Genomic DNA, 17,849 nt, shown 5'->3' with positions numbered 1-17,849 from the left:
ATTCGTAAAATATTATGTTAATAACAAAATGTAAGTGGCTCTAAATTCACACAATAAAACATAATAATTAACTATATATATATATATATATATATATATATATATATATATATATGTTTTAGAAATTAGATGTAACAAGTTTATATGATTAATTTTGAATAATCAGAGTCACACTGGAGACTGTTCGTCACTTGATGACTGCTCCATTGGCTAATGATAAATGATAATTTGGGGCGGTTTTAATTAAGTCACATACTACGCTATTGAAATCAGTCTGAAGGCCACAAGGGGATCACTCACAGCTGTTTTAATAAAAAAAACCACACGTGAGTGACCCAGGCACTCCTACGTCGCACTTGTGTTGCATGGGGTTGTTAATTTAAAGTAGCATATTCTTTAATGTGTATTGAATTTACCGTGTACGGGACTCGGTTTATCTTGTCGATTAAGTCAAGGGCGTTGATTATACCTTAGTTCCGTGGCGCTCGCCTGACTCTGGTGGGTCATGGCTAGGGGCGCATTCCGTTAGCGGGATCAGATACTGGCGGTTGCAGGTTGGGTTTTAGGGTGGCCTTCGGCCGGACGACGTCATATCTGAACGTGTGTTTCAATGGTGACAATGTACTTATTTACATGGACATACAAACTTTCACTGCACAAGACAAATATCAACACATTACATGTATTACACAGTGACGCCAACCGCCGGTGCTCCCTCTGGTTCGCACAGGCCGTTATGACACAACAACACTTTACTTAAGTGCATCGAACACGCCTGAGTGTGATTTCCGCCGAGTGAGTGAAAGTGCACCGTGACAAACACCAAGTCGATTACAGCGCCCAGCCGGGTGTGGCAATGGGCTAAATTAAATCATTAATACTTATTTTTAACACAACCAAATTAATAACAATTAAAAGATACTGTAATAATGTTAAAATGATGTACAATTGTTAAATAATCATGTAATGTCAAATATATCATTTAAGTCCAAAACTGGTCGGAGCTGTTTTCCCGCGCTTCACATGTCTTGGCACAAGGTCGAGCAGCGGCCTCACGCTAGTTGCCGTCGGGAGCTCACAGGGGTCGGGAGCTCCGCGAACGCAGAACCTACAGATTTCGCGCCACATCCAGGTCATAGCAATAGTTGTACGCAGGGCCGCTGAGAGAATTTGTGGGCCCCTGGGCAGCTGTGGTAGTAGGCCCCCTTCCGTTTTTTGCATACCACTACTACGTAGGCCTATACCATAAATATATATGGTATCGTAAAATTGCATACTTCATTTGAACATACATAACGATTTCCTAGTTACGCAAAAAAAAAAGAGAGCATTTGCATGTATTATCTCAGTGCACTTTTACATTGTTAGTCCCATCAAAATACAAATAATAATTGAGTCGTCCAGTTGCAAAACTCATTATATCCAGACAAACAGAATTTAAGGAAGGGCAAAAAAACTGTGGTTAATGGAATATTGCAGATAGAAATTTGGATTATGTACTACCCATACAACACACAATGTTTCAGTAACATGTCTGTGATATTGCAGTAACATTACTATGTTTCGAATAGATTACATTTCATCTGTAATGTTTCTGGAATATTTCATAAACATTTCATTGGACACATAGTACTCATGTCTATAAATGAAGTTTCAGATACATTTCAGCAAGATTCCTTTGGAAATATTACATTGTGGTTGATTCTGAAATGTATCTGAGACATTATATTGAAACTTCCCATTATGCTTGTTGGCACTGAAGTTTAGAAATCTTTGGCTTTGTGTATTATTTTTTGTTTTGGCGCAGTATTTTGGTACTTGGATTTTTGTATGTGGTGAATAAATTGTAAGTTTGAACATTATTTATTTCATGTTAGTTTACTATTTTTTGTTTTTACTTTCGCACTTAAGCAAGTACCGGTATAGAAACAATCTTTTATGCGTCTTCGAAATGTGTAAAGCTGTAGGTTAAGGAATGTCAGTATGCTTATTATGCTCAAACATTCCCGTGCCATATTTATATGTGCGCTGTTTTCAGTCTGATTTTTAATTTATGTAATGCATTAACAGGATATTCGCGATTTAATAAAATTGCTAAAGCATCTAACAAGTTTTCTACTAACTGTAGCTATGCCGCTATATGGTCGACTGTAGAACACGAATGCTAATGTATGGGTTAGTCCCTTTAATGTTATCTTTAGTTAAAAATCACAAATATAGGCTTATAGGTTCCTAAATATTTTGGTTTTAATAGCATTTGATTAAACCAATTTATTTTATTCAGTTATCACCTTCGGGCTTTTATAATATACTTAAGTAAATATATTTCATAACCTATAATATGTAGTTAAGGGTAATTTATGTTTATTTACTGTGCACAACACATAAATTAATTATGTTGTGTTTATTTTAATATAAATATTGAAGTGTTCAATTTGGAATAATTTATAATTCTACTGGTTAAGTTATTATTTTTATTATGTTCCGCACTCTGTAGTACTTACATTGTATGTTGTAGGCCTACATATTACTATTAACGGAAATTTAATAAAGCCTGCTATTATATCTGGCTTGTCATAAATGTAATTTATTGTAAGTGAATGCACTAGGCCTACACATATAATTAGACAGCGGTTTCATTAATTGCCATTTCGTTTTAACAAAGTTATTTCTGCAATCTGGCCTTCATTTTATTGGTGGGCTGGAATTGCAGCGCAAAATAATTGAAATAAATTTTGTCCTTTACCGCAGAGAAGGTACAAGTCTTTGAGTTGTGTTGTACTAAGCATAAGCATCATTGGTAATTCTATTTAAATTAGTTTATCTTATGCTAAATTATGGTAGTAACCATGTATGTTTGATTTGGAGAGTTTGACAAAACCTAATTCCATCCATTATATTACAATAAAGGAAACACATTTAATGATGATTTATTAGATTACATGTGTATAGTTATGTAGTGGTAGCAATTTAAATAATGAAAATAAACATTAAATGTGCACTACAAAGGATAATATTGAGAATCTGCTCAAAGAATTACTAGAAATTTTATAGTATTATTGCACAAAAATATGGGCTGAATTGTAATGATGTAACATCACAGGCACTGTTCACACAGACACTTATTAGGAAATCATTAGGATTTAAATTTAAGTTTTCTTTTAAAACTTTGCTTAAAATGTGTTATTATACAATGTCATGGGCCTCTTTGCATTAACCAGACACCATTTAATTGATTATTAGGAATGTAAATAGCATGTTAAGAAATTCCCAGTGAAGAAGTATTCCTGCTTAATAAGTTTGAAAAAAAAAATGCATAGGTTGCAATACCAATTTGTCCCTTTTAAGATGCTTTCAGTTTTGAAATTTATCATTGGCATCAGAAACTATTTTTTTTTCTGTTTGCATGATAATTTAAAAATAAATAATGTAACAACTTAGTGTCTACATATTTAAAAATCTCACATACATGTCATAATTGACCTGAAACAAGTTAAAAATAATTGTTTTTTCTTCTCTTTTTTTTCAGCAAAAATCTCCAAGAACATCTGCATAGAGAGTCAGTTAAAAATTTCATGTATTGTATATATAATATACCTATATATAGTTTTTTTTATTAAAGTCTACTTCTCAGACTACGTTGTTATTTGTTATTGAAAATACCCCTTTTCATCTTTGCCCCTATTGTTAAGTATTCAAATGGAAAGAACCTGGTTAGACCTGGTGTGGCTTTCTGATTATGGTTATATATGGTTCTTAACTTACTTCAGGTGCATTCTTGGCTGGTTTCATAACATAGATCATAGAAGTTACAATCCAAAACCCTATTGTCTGTTTGAATAAGTTTCTCTATCTCTAATGACTTCATTGTTGACGAGTTAGGCCAAACTAGCTACCTTCTATTTTGTACAAAGTATAACTCGCCATGCATATTATTTTAAAATTTTGTACTGCATATTACAAAATTATTTATATTATTTGTTTACAATAAATTTGTGATCTCATTTGAATATAGTTTGTGTGGAAGTACTGTTGTGTTAATATTATTTTGTGTATTTACTTTGAAAATTTGGATTTTAGAGACCCTATATACTATTGCCATATTGTATTTGGGGTATTCCAACGTAACAAATGTTACGGTTTCACACAGTTTGCAGCATGAAAATATTTTCTGAAGTAAAGAAAAAACAATTTCAAATCTGTGTGTCATTCCAAGTTGTATAGGATAGTTAATACGTAAGATTATAATATTAACAAAATTACCTTGAGCTGGCAGGTTTCATAGGATACACTTTGATGTAATGTAACAAACGTTACAAGAAATGACACACATTGTAATTGTAGAAAAGTTTTCTCAAATCTCTGTTCTCTTTTTATTTCAATGCTATCGAAAAAATTGGATTTTAACTATAGAAAACTATGAGAACAATTGTACGTAATGATTGTTTCTATTTAACATATACACACTGGAAAAAAAAATTCTGACAGAATGTAACAAACGTTACAGCTCTGTAACGAACGTTACACAGTCAAATAAAACCTTCTTCACTCAACCTGTACAGCAAAAGTGTTCTTAAAAATGAACTTTCCTCGCACTTACTGAGGCTTACGCAATTTGCACAATACCAAATCTGCAGAAATATCATTGAGATCATCATTTTGTGGATACACAAAATATGTGTTCTTTCCTTCTCTCCGTCGCATGAATTGCACTTTCAATGTGTTTTTCATATTATTAATTAAGATTACATGTCCAACGTAATTCTGTCCAGTTTTTGGATAATGAACCATTACATAATCACCAACTGCTAGTTCTGCAGATTCTGTATTCAAATCAGTTACAGTGGATGTAGATGTGCTTCCATTGTCAGTGTCATGAAAGATATGACACTGTTTGAATGGTTTATCATCACCTGTATTTTACAAGAGTATAGCTGTGTGTGGAACTGCAACCTTTACACACCGGGCTTGCTGTATTCCTACTGCTGGCAAAACATGTTTCCATTTTTCTTCATACTTGGCTTCTATAACTTCAATGTGACTGACAGAAACGTAAAAACAGTGTATGTTCTTAGTGTTACATCTTGCAACATTGTAAAACTGTTCAGCATTTTGGACAGTTGCATTACCTTGTAGAACTCTCTTCCATACAATGCGCTTTCCAACCCCATCATGTGGACCCTTGCCATGATATGACTCTTGATAGTTCTACTCGACATTGCATCCTACAATATTTGTTAAAGTTCACATATATGACAGTACCTTTCGATTCTTGAAATGTCAAGCTGCACCATCAGTTCAAAAATAAATTTTAGTAATGGATGAGCACATTAATAAGGACAAATAATTCAGTAGCACTTCATTGAAAGCTGCAACTTCAGTGGTATAATGGTTCTGAGTATCACTGATGACTGCTAGACATACATTTTTAATATCACTGTTTTTAGAGCACCGGAAGTAACACACTGCAGTGTATATTGTAGTTGAAGTTTCGGGTGAAGCATGGTTCCAATGTACTGTCATAACTTCGCTCTGGAATTTTGCTGTGTAGTTCTCTGCAAAATCTGATAGGAAAATGAGTTGTCCTGGCTCTAGTGAATACTTTTGCTGCTGTTGTTCCTTCCACTGTCTTCTTTTATTATAAATGTGGCCAGTAAGTTGATTGAGTTCATACTTGAATACTGAAGACAATTCATTTATTGTTAGTACTTTTTCGACTAGATGCCCACCTTCCCACTACTTGATACGGACTTCATCACAGTCATCATCAATTCTCTTTGCCATTAGAGCTGCAATGTCACCACATCCTTCACATCTCCTCTTCATGCAATTTTAATCTTCTACGTTGCATACAGTTTCCTTCAGCAGTTCTGTGGTAGTTCTTGGTTTTTCATTTGTTTTCCATGGTGTTGAGGAAATCAGCAGCTGCATATTTTCACAGTATGGACAACAGCACACACACTGATCTTTATCAGAAACCAACTTAACATGCTTTGGTCTCATTGCACAGAACATTGATAGGCCTATCTTTGCATCAGGATTGTGTCCTTGAAAAAATGCAAACGCCTCTTTTAAATTATACATGAGAAGCCTCTTTTGCTTGTGCTCCTTCTTTCCGTCTTCATGCACTGTAACAAAATCTTTCTTCCCTGGAAGAAGCCGTGAAATATCAGCAGATTTGTAAAATTCTTGAACTTTTGATGTAGGTTCTTCAGTTATTGCCAAGGAAGAGTGTCTGCTTTGTTTGACTGGCAGCAGTGGTACATGGAATGATTCAGCAAGTCGTTTCACAACAGCGGATCATTTTTTAGGGCTGTTAGGCAAGTTTCTTTGTGCTCTTTTGACTGCTTTTCCAAAAGAATTCATACTCTTATATGGTGCACATACAGCAGTCTGCTCTGAAGTACACGAGTTTAAAAGTAATGCTTTTTTTCTGTTTCGAAACTTCTGCACTCTTTTCCGAGTAACCTCCCTTTCTGCTGCTTTCTGTGATTTGGATTTTGGTTGTTTTCTTACTTTCTTCATAATGTTTCGACATTTTTCTAATCTTTTTGCATTTCTGTTTGGGCCCATCCATGCTCTGTACTCCCGCATTCTCTGTACAGCTGATTTTGGTGCTTTATTTTCCATTCTGAAAACACACACGCACACAGTGTATTATCTTAATTATTTTACTATAATATCAGGTCTAAACAAACTATGCAAGATACACTATGGTGCAATAAGTTTAACACTACTGCTTCCAAGTATCCATTTATAAACACACAAAACTACAAAATGCAAAAGATGGCTAACTTTGAAAGTGTTGTATTTTGTCTTGCATTCAACACCTAATTGTAAACAAATACAACCTGGAAACTATTTACTACATAATTTCTAATCCTGGCCTAAGTCATTACTTAAATATTTTAGCCATTTAAGTCATACACGTGTAACAAACGTTACAGTAATATTATGTAACTTTGTTACTATTTATGTAACGTTTGTTACACAATTTTTGCATATAACTACACAATTGAGAGGGATGAATCACCATCAGTTGTTAGTATACATAATAAGGGCAGATAATATGAAGTATCTTTTGAAAATGTACATTTGTTTTCATATAGCATTGTCAAACATAAGTTTTTTGTAACAAACGTTACATAACCAAACACTTTTCTTTTACAGTAAATATTTCTTTCCAGTAGGTTGTATTATTGTAAATTTTTGTATACACATGTACTAAAGAATATAGTTTCAACAGTGAAATAACATTTGGTTTTACACCATCAATTTTTATGGACATAATAGCAACACAACAAAGTACTGATACTAACCTTGTCAACTGTGGTGCATCCATCTTGTACTATGCATGCTGGGAAAAAACATATGCTGGTTCTATATTGAAGAAAAAATATTTTTTATTTAAAGGCATACAGTTAAGAATCTTTTGGTGTGCAGTTACAATTATTTTCATTATTTTTAAAAATTTCTCATTTTGTCCCTCTTTTCATGGAATGACCCATTTGTTGTTTTATCCTTAGGCTATTTAGTCAATTTGGTAGTATTAAAATACAAATATAAAACCTAGCTTAATCCACGAACTTTAGGTAGATTAACATGCTTTCTATAGAAAAAATTAAGGAAACCAGATTTTTTATAGACTGCCACTATTGTATCTTCAGCAAGTCACTGGCCACTCAATGTTAGGGAAGCTGAATCAATTTGAGCTCTTGTATGATACAATAAGTCTTTCAATTAGGGAAAGTAACATTGCAATGTTAAAGAGTATTTCTCATTGCACATTTGTTTCATTCCCATTTATATTCCACTACTACACCACCATCTCACTTCATTTAGGCTGGTCAGACAAGTTTTTCGTTTAGTAAGGACAGCCGATTCCAGTCCAGTCTCATTTATGTTAAGCTTGTGTGAAATGGAAAACAATATGTCGATTATAAAGCTATATGATGAATTTGTATTAAGACTGCATTGTTTCATATTTAGACCCTCTGTAAATTAGTATACATATGTGTGTTTAAGAAGAAAAAGACATTAATTATAACACCCATTTTAATCCTTCCCAATGGTTTATTTCGATTAAATCGTGCACTTTTTATTTAAAAATAATTTCTATTCGAGAAAACTTATTTCATTAAAATGGGTTATTTTGATGTTTTTTTCTTTTTCTACTTTATTTTACCAAAATAAGTATATTTGGGTGAAATCAATTTATTTATATTGTATCGAGTGATTTGGTTTCATGTAATAATTTTCAGTGTTGTTAAGTAACGAATTACAAGTAATCGGATTACTTGTAACGATTACTTTTCAAGTAATTTATACTTGTAACGAATTACATTTAAAAAATGTAATTCGTACTTGTAATCGGAATACATAACATTAATTGTAATCGATACATTAAGGTAATCGATACTTTATATTTACTTGCCGTTACTTTTATTCTCGGAACGTATAATGAATACAATTAAGAACAAGAAGATCATACATTTTTGTATTAGTAAATTTTATAATTTTACGCTTGTAGTGCTACGATCGTATGCACAACATCTGTGATCAAAAATGAAGATCCATAGTGACTTGCAGTGTCTCCAACATTACCCCAGGGCCGCAACTAGGAGGGGGCAAACGGGGCATACGCCCCGGGCGCAAAGCTGTGGGGGTGCCGAAATCGCTTGCATTGTAATTCCTACTACAACTGGTAATTGGTAAAATGTTTTTGCATGGAAGTTACAGTAGCACAGAAACTGTTAAATGTAGGTATGGATAATGCTTAAATAGCACCATTTTTCCGTGGGAAAGTCCCCGGACATCCGCTTTATTGGCGTGGTATCAGCAAAAAAAAAAAGGGGGGGGGGGCGCATGAATCCATCCATGCCCCGGTTGCCAGAGACTCTAGTTGTGGCCCTGCATTACCCTATCCTAAAATCTGCATTTTTAAAATTTAACACATAGCTACCGTTGAGCGTCTTTTTAGTGTTGGTAAAGATGTTTTTGCCATCAAGAGAGGGAATCTATCTGATGAGAACTTTAAAATGCAATTGTTTCGTAAGGTCAATTCCAAAATTGAAAGAGTGTTACTTTTATTGCAGGTAGTTACGTGTATGAAGTCTTTTGATGTTATTCAAGCAAGTTTGTACTCAAATATTATTAATTTAACTAAAGATAATAAATTTAATCATTACATGAAATCATTTTTTTTAACAAAACATATAGGTATGTATGTATGCTTATTAATGTAACAAAGTGTAAAAAAATTGAATCGTAGGTCAGTTTTAAAATGGTAGCGGAAAGTAATTGTAATTGTAATTGTTATTTTACTGATTACTTCTATATAAAGTAATTTTTACTTGTATTTAGTTACATTATCACCACAGTAATTGTAATTGAGCCCAATTACTTTTTCCGAGTACTTTTAACAACACTGATAATTTTCCGAATTAATTTGTTATAATTGGTTTATTTCGTATTCATTTAATTGTTTATGATTATTTTTGTTTATGCACATTAAAGTGAACAAGTAGATAACATTTCCACATATTTGAGTCAATTCCAATGGCTTATTTCGATGGTTTATGTGCCTTTAATAATTGAAAATTGATTCTTTTTGAGTAAACTTATTACGTTAAAATGGGTTATTATTATGCTTTATGATCTAACCTACCCTAACCTAACCTAACCTAACCTAACCTAACCCAACCTAACCTAATCTAACCCAACCCAACCTAACCCTACCTAACCCAACCTAACCCAAGCCAACCTAACCCAACCTAACCCAACCCAACCTAACCCAACCTTACCTAACCTAACCTAACCTAACATATCCTAACCCAACCTAACCTAATCTAACCCAACCTAACCTAACCCTACCTAACCCAACCGAACCCAAGCCAACCTAACCCAACCATACCCAACCTTACCTAACCTAACTTAACATAACCTAACCTAACCTAACCTAACCTATCCTAACCTAACCTAACCTAACCTAACCAACCCCTAACCTAACCTAACCTTACCTAACCTAACCTAACCTAACCCAACCTAACCTAACCCAACCTAACCTAACCCAACCTAACCCAAAATTACCCAACCCAACTTAACCTATCCCAAACCAACCCAAACTTACCCAACCCAACATAACCTAACCCAGCCTAACCTAACCTAACCTAACCCAGCCTAACCTAACCTAACCTAACCCAGCCTAACCTAACCTAACCTACCCTAACCTAACCTAAACTTACCTAGCATACCTAACTGGGTTATTATGATGCTTTCTGATATAACTTACCTAACGTAACCTAACCCAACCTTACCTAACCTAACCAACCCCTAACCCAACCTAACCTAACCCAACCTTACCTAATCTAACCTAACCTAACCTAAGCTATCTTAATCTATCCAGACCCTAACCTAACCTCACCTTAACAAACCAAACCTATGCCAACCCAACAAAAACCGAACCAACCATAACCTAACCTTACCTTACCCAACATAATCTAACTTAACCTAACCTAACCTAACCTAACCCAATCTAACTCACCTAACCTTACCTAAACTAACCTAACTTAAACTAACCTAAAATTAACATTTAATTGTACAAGTGGATAACATTTTAACACATTTGAGTCTTTTCCAATGGTTTATTTATAATAAATCAGGCATTAAATAATTGGAAATTTTTTTCTATTCGAATAAACTTAGTTCGTTATAAATGGGTTATTTTGATGCTTTTTGACATTTCTTACTTCATTTTAATTAAATAAGTCGATTGGGTGGAAATCAATTTATTTATATTGATTCAAGTGATTTGGTTTCATGGAATTATTTTCCGAATCAAATCGTTAAAATTGGATTTATTTTTTATCATTGGAATCGTTTTATATTCTTTTGGTTTAATCTCATCAAATTGTACAAATAGATATCATTTTCACCTTTGTGATTCCATTCCAATTGTTTATTTGATTAAATCATGCATTTATTATTGGAAATTGTTTCTTTTCAAGAAAACTTATTTCGTTATAAATGTGTTCTTTTAATACTTATTAACTTTTTTCTACTTAAAATTAATTCTTTAAGTGCATTTAAAAAATCATTTGTTTTGTATTGTACCGAGTGTTTTTGATTGATGAAATAGTTATACCGTCTAATTTAGTTATAATTGGATTCATTTCGTATTCATTGGAATCGATTATGATTCTTTAGGGTAAACTCACTTTAAATTGTACAATGGATAACATTTCCACACATTTGAGTCCGTTCCAATTGTTTATTTAGATTAAATCATGCATTTAATAATTGGAAATTGTTTCTATTCAAGTAAACTTATTTTGTTATAAATACGTTCTTATGATACTTTATGACCTTTTTCTACTTTATATTACTTCTTTAAGTGCATTTTAATATAAATCAATTAGTTAATACTGTACCGAGTGATTTGGTTTGATGTAACTGTTTTACAGACTAATTTTGTTATAATTGGATTTATTTCGTTTTCATTGGAATTGTATACGATTATTTTGGTTAATTCACATTAAAATTTACAAGTGGATAACATATCCACTCATACTTAGGGGGTCGATTTGGTGTCCAATGAAAATAATTCACACAAATTTTTAGCTCTTTAACTCAAATGGTATTCGAGAATTTCAAAAAAAACTGTTTTTTTTTTCAAAATAATTTTTATTTTTATAGTAAAATTCGGAATTGGTTAATGATGATTTTTTTCCCCTTATTCTTACGAGTACAAAACGTGAAAAAATTATATGATCATGATTCTCAAATAGAACCGATTTTTAACGGAGAAAAGAATTATTTTTTCCTAGCCTTCTTGAAATACGTTAGGTACTCACCAAAATTCGTCAGAAAATGTCTTTTATACTCCTCTATGCTCAGGATTTTTTTTTGAATTTTTAGAAATGGTGGAACAATTCCAAACAAATTAAAAACTCATTTTTTTTTCTTAATCTCGTGTTTTAACAAACTTACATTTTTTTAGTACACATAAATAAGTAGAAATTTTGTTTTTTTTTTAAATTCACAATTACATTACTTATTAAATATTCTCAATCTTTATACTAGACAATTCGTTTATGATTATTTAGCTTTAATTCACAATAAATTGACCAAGTGGGTATTGACCAAGTAAACATTTGAGTCAATTTCAATGGTTTATTTCGATGGTTTATGTGCATTTCATAATTGTATATTGTTTCTATTCGAGTAAACTTATTACGTTAAAATTGGGTTATTATGATGCTTTATGATCTAACCTTACCTAACCTAAACTAACCTAACCTAACACAACATAACCTAACCTAAACTAACCTAACCCATAATAACCTAACCCAACCTAACCTAACCCATACTAACCTAACCCAACCTAACCTAACCCAACCTAACCTAGCCCAACCTAACCTCACCGAACATAACCTAACCTTACCTAACCTAACCTAACCTAACCTAACCTAACCTAACCTAACCTTCACATTAAATTGTACTTGTGGATAACTTTTCCACACATTTGAGTGCTTTCCAATGGTTTATTTATAATAAATCATGCAATTAATAATTCGAAATTTTTCTATTCGATTAACTTATTTCGATAATAATGGGTTCTTTTGATGCTTTTAGACATTTTCTACTTCATTTTCCTTAAATGAGTCATTTGGGTGGATATAATTTTTTTTATATTGTTTCCAGTGATTTGGTTTCATGTTATAATGTTATGGCTCAATTCGTAGTAATTGGTTTTATTGGTATTCATTAATATAGATTATGATTTGCTGTCGTCCGGGGTCTCGGGCTCGAGTCCCGGTGTGGCTCCTAGTGGGAAAAGGCGGTTCTTGATATGTATTGTCCGGGTGGGCGCCAGACTAGCTCGGCTCTAGTCGTGAGTTTGGGGTCGTGGATGTATGTGCCCCTGCGTGGCCCACTAGGGCCGGCGGCGGTGTTGCGTGAGATGATGTTTAAATAAGAGACGTTGAGTTGAGGTGGTGGTGTCGTACCTTTTATTCATAGGAGCGAGTCGTACACAATACAACACTCTACAGAGGTCCCCGGGGGGGGGGGGGGGGTTACTCGTTATTCCGTGGCGCCGTATTGTTTGTGTTCCGCGTTACGTGGGCCTCGGACGCTGTTACGTCTCATACGTCTCACTGGTTACGTGGGTAACGTAATTTCGTAACACAAAGGCGGGACACAAAAGTACACTGAATTAAGGGGGTGCGCACAAGTTACGTGGCACTCGTTACTCGGGTAACGTAAGTTAGTAATACAAAATACGGGACACAAAAATACACTGAATTAAGGGGGCGCGCACAAGTTACGTGGCACTCGTTACTCGGGTAACGTAAGTTAGTAATACAAAATACGGGACACAAAAATACACTGAATTAAGGGGGCGCGCACAAGTTACGTGGCACTCGTTACTCGGGTAACGTAAGTTAGTAATACAAAATACGGGACACAAAAATACACTGAGTTAAGGGGTGGGTGGTTGGAGACGGCCTATCCCGTATACGAATATCTCTGCGCGGGTGTTGTGCCCACTGTGGTGAAACACGCACCGCAATTAAGTTTGTCCAAGCTCCCTTGCGGGTTTGTGGTCAGCGTCGTGCGCGTGACCTTAAGTAAAGTTCTGTGAGTTGCGGGAGGCGGCCCGTGCCGTATACTGAAGATCAACCCCGCTGGCCAAGTGTGGTGCGGGGTGTCTTTAAACTGATGCGGTCGGATTAGGTCCTGGACCGAAAAGGGGGACCGGGTACTCACGGAGAGGTTAAGTAAAAAAAAGGGTTCTGTTAATTAGTGACTATATTTACCGGACGTTACTTTCGATGAAGACAAAGGTTGTTGCCCCTCCGTGGGACGTAGGTCCGCCCCGGTCCGTGAGCTGTGCTGAACTGCCGAACTGGCATGGCGTCAGAGGGAGGCTCGGTCTCTCTTGCGCCAGGTTTGACCTCATTACGCTAGACTCTAAATGGGTGTGTCTGGAAGAGACTTTATTGTCGCTAAAATCCTAATTTAATGTTCCAGGAGGAATGGGTACGGTTCTTCTCTTGTCTACTCAGGTTTTCGCGGGTTTGCCTTTAATCGCTGTTCGGCTTGCCTGACTCGGGTGGGCCATGGCCAGGGGTGTGTTCCGTTAGTGGGAGCGTATACTGGCGGGTGCAGGTCGGGCTCTGGGGTGGTCGTCGGCCGGACGACGTCAAATGCCCCCCCCCCCCCCCCGCGAAGCCCGACCTTGCGCCGCTTATGGTCCCGCTAACATGGGGCCACCCCTAGCTCTGGCCGCTCCATCCCGGCGTGGTTCGCGGATCAGCAGCTGGTCGGCTCCGCGTACCGGACCCGGTGATCGTGGCTGACTGGGCCAGCGTGCGCGCCGCCCCGGTTGCCGTCGTGGCAGGCGTGCCGGGGGCGGCATCGTGGTGCCGGTGTGGGGTCAGAGGCTGGTAGGGCCAGCGCACTGGACCTGGTGATCGTGGCTGACTGGGCCAGCGTGCGCGCCGCCCCAGTTGCCGTCGTGGCAGGCGTGCCGGGGGCAGCGTCGTGGTGCCGGTGTGGGGTCAGCGGCTGGTAGGGCCAGCGCACCTGACCCGGTGATCGTGGCTGACTGGGCCAGCGTGCGCGCCGCCCCGGTTGCCGTCGTGGCAGGCGTGCCGGGGGCAGCGTCGTGGTGCCGGTGTGGGGTCAGCGGCTGGTAGGGCCAGCACACTGGACCCGGTGATCGTGGCTGACTGGGCCAGCGTGCGCGCCGCCCCGGTTGCCGTCGTGGCAGGCGTGCCGGGGGCGGCATCGTGGCGCCTCCTAGCTCCGGCAACAGCTCCACCCGGGTGGTGCTCGCGGTGGCCGCAGTTGGTAGGGCCCGAGCACCTGTCCCGGGTCGTCCCACGCCGAACATCCGGGGGTCGACTCGTCGAGGTGGCCTTGCGGCTGACAGGCTCTGCGCCCTGGTCCCAGGTCGTAGTCGGCTAGGTGAACTGGAGGTCTGTGGGCCCGTCGGGGTCGTTCCGCGGGCTCGCTGGCGGGTTCGCTTGTCCCCGGTCGACGTCCCGGTCCGCGGAGGTCCTCCTTCGGCGGCGGTTGACAGTTCGTGGAATGGTACGGACTCCGTTCCCGTTCGGGTATGGCGGCTGATGCTGAGGCGGCGATCTCCGGGTCGGTCTCTCCGGGTTGCGTGACGATCGGCGTTGGCCCGTCGTCGTTGCCCGCGTCGGATTGGCCTATGCTGTGCGACAGCTCGGCGATCTCCACGATCTCTGCTTCATCGCCCCGTGGGTAGTATTGCGGTGGGGGGCTCTCGTACACCCCGCTCCCCTCCCAGGGTACCACTGCCGTCTCCGGTGCGTCCTCGTGGACCTCTTCCGGTTCGTCTGGCACGTCGTGGGCGGGGTCGCCACCGGTGTCCCCCGTGGTCATGCTAAGGGCATAATCGTCGAGGTACGTAGGTGGGCGCCGCCACCGCCGTGGTCGTGGCCTCGCCTCGTCGTCTGATGCGGTCTCCGCGGGCGATGTCCCGGGCATGTCCGCAGGTTCGTCTCGGGGCCTGTTGGACGTGGTGTTCGTGAACACCAGGGTGCGGTATGGGCGTGGTTCGGGTCGGCTTCTAGCGGGGGTCGCTTCTGGCAAGTCGTCTTCTTCCAGGACGGCGTCGCTCTCCGGCGTACGGTGTCCGTTTTCGTCCGGAGTGGGGGGTCCTGCGTCTCCGTCTGGGTTCCTCTCCCCAGGTAGGGCGGTGAGTCGGATGTCGTTCCTGTGTACTTTCTTCAGGCGCCGTCCCTCCGTGCGGACTAAGTACGTCGTCCTGCCTAGTCGTCGCCGTACCGTGTATGGCCCGCCCCAGCGCGGGGCCAGTCCCGCGCAATAGTTGCGGGGTGCGGCTGAAAGCGGGTGTAGTCACGCGAACACCTGATCGCCGACCTGCACGGCGGGTGGAGGATGATCTGTGGTTGGGGTGATCCGGTTGGCGTATCTCTCCTGCCTGCGTCTTGCCTCGTCGTGCAGAGTCACCCGTCGTTGGTCGCGTTCCTCCGTCGTCTCGTCGGGGTGTGGAGTGCCGTGTGTGGCCCATTCTCCCGGTAAGGGCAGGTTGTGGCCCTGTATCATCTCGGCCGGTTGCGGCGTTGGTGCGGCGCCGTACACAGAAGAGGGCGTCAGCCACGTGTAGATCCCACTGCGTGTGGTCCGCCCCCAACCGGATCCGGAGCTGTGCCTTCAGTTCCTGGTTCCGGCGCTCTGTCGGGTTCGCTCTCGGATGGTAGGCGGGCGTCGTGTGGTGCTCGATCTGGTGTTCGTCGCACCAGCCCTTCCAATGTCGCCCCAGGAACTGACTGGCGTTGTCCGTCAACACCGACTGGGGGTATCCCCAACGTGACAGGAATTCCCTGGTCAGCAGGCTGATGATGGTAGTTGTGCGCACGTTCCCGCATGGATACGCCTCTGTCCACCGCGTGAAGAGGTCCGTTGTGACGAGGAGGAAGCGTTTACCGCGCGGCGTGTGGGGGTAGGGGCCCATCACGTCCAAGGCTATCGTTTGGAAGGCGGTGGTGGGTTCCCTGGGTCGTTGTTGCTCCTCGCCGTCACGCCGCCTCGCTTTCCTCGCCTGACAGATCTCGCATTCGCGCACGTACGTACGTACGTCGTACGTGATGCGGGGCCAGTGGTAGTGTCGGGTGACTTCTCGTCGTGTCTGATCGGTCCCCGGGTGTCCAGCAAGGTCGTGGTCGTGGAAGAACCGAAGGACCGCTTCTCGGGCTTCCGTCGGGACGTAGGTCCTCCAGTCCTCCTGGTATCCGGGCGTGTGAGTCTGAATCAGGCCGTCTCGCACGCGCCACGCCTCATGTCCGGCGGTCGCTTGCTGGCGGCGTTTTGCCGCGTCTATTGATGTTTCCTGTGCTCGACGTACCCGGTCCTAGACGTCGGCCACGGTGTTGGGTGGGTCTTCGTCCCCGTCCGCGTCGGCCGTGATGCGCGCGCATGCCGAGTCGTGCGATGCGTGTCCGTGTGGTGTGTCCGGGGGTAGAATCTCCTCCCAGTCGTCCTCGTCCATCAGCTCTGTTCGGGCCTCGGGTTCCCGCGACAGTAAGTCGGGGAGCTGGTTCTCTGTGCCGGGAACGTGCTCGACGTCGAAGTCGAACGACTGGAGGAATAGCGCCCATCGTATGAGTTTGCCTTTCCGCCCCTGCATCGTACGCAGCCAGGTGAGGCAGCGGTTGTCTGTCCTCAGTGTGAAGCACTTCTCCTCCAGGTGGGGCCGGTACTTTTTCATGGCCCAGACTACGGCTAGGCACTCCTGCTCGTTGCTGTGATACCGGCGTTCGGCCGGTCCGAGCTTTGCGCTAGCGTAGTCGACGACCTCGCTGTCCCCGTTCGGGTCCGTGTGGAAAAGCACCGCGGCCACACCGAGCATGCTGGCGTCGGTCTGGAGGTAGAGGCGGCGTCCGGGGTCTACTCGTGTGAGGGTGTGGCAGCGAGTGAAGGCGGCTTTTATTTCTTCAAAGGCGCGTTGCGCGGGTTCGCCCCAATGGTAACGTTCCCATGGTGACAGGAGGTCGGTCAGTGGTGCGATGGTACAGGAGAAGTCGGGAATGTACCCCCTGAGCCAGTTCACTAGGCCGATGAACCGTTGGAGTTGCTTCCTCGTCCGCGGTGGTGCCGCTTCAGCGATCTTGCGCAAGTGAACGGGTTGGGGTCGGTTGCCAGCCGCGCTTACTAGGTGGCCCAGGAATTCGACCTCCTGGGTTTCTATATGACACTTGTGGTGTGCGGCCGTTAGATGGTGTGTGGCTAAGCGTTCCAGGACCAGCGCCAGGTGTCTGGCGTGGTCCTCCAACGTCTCGGAGAAGACGATC

The sequence above is a fragment of the Bacillus rossius genome, chromosome 6 (assembly GCF_032445375.1).
Source record: "Bacillus rossius redtenbacheri isolate Brsri chromosome 6, Brsri_v3, whole genome shotgun sequence".
NCBI classification, from domain to species: domain Eukaryota; kingdom Metazoa; phylum Arthropoda; class Insecta; order Phasmatodea; family Bacillidae; genus Bacillus; species Bacillus rossius.
The sequence above is the reverse complement of the archived record's forward strand: the minus strand, read 5'-3'. Positions refer to the sequence as shown.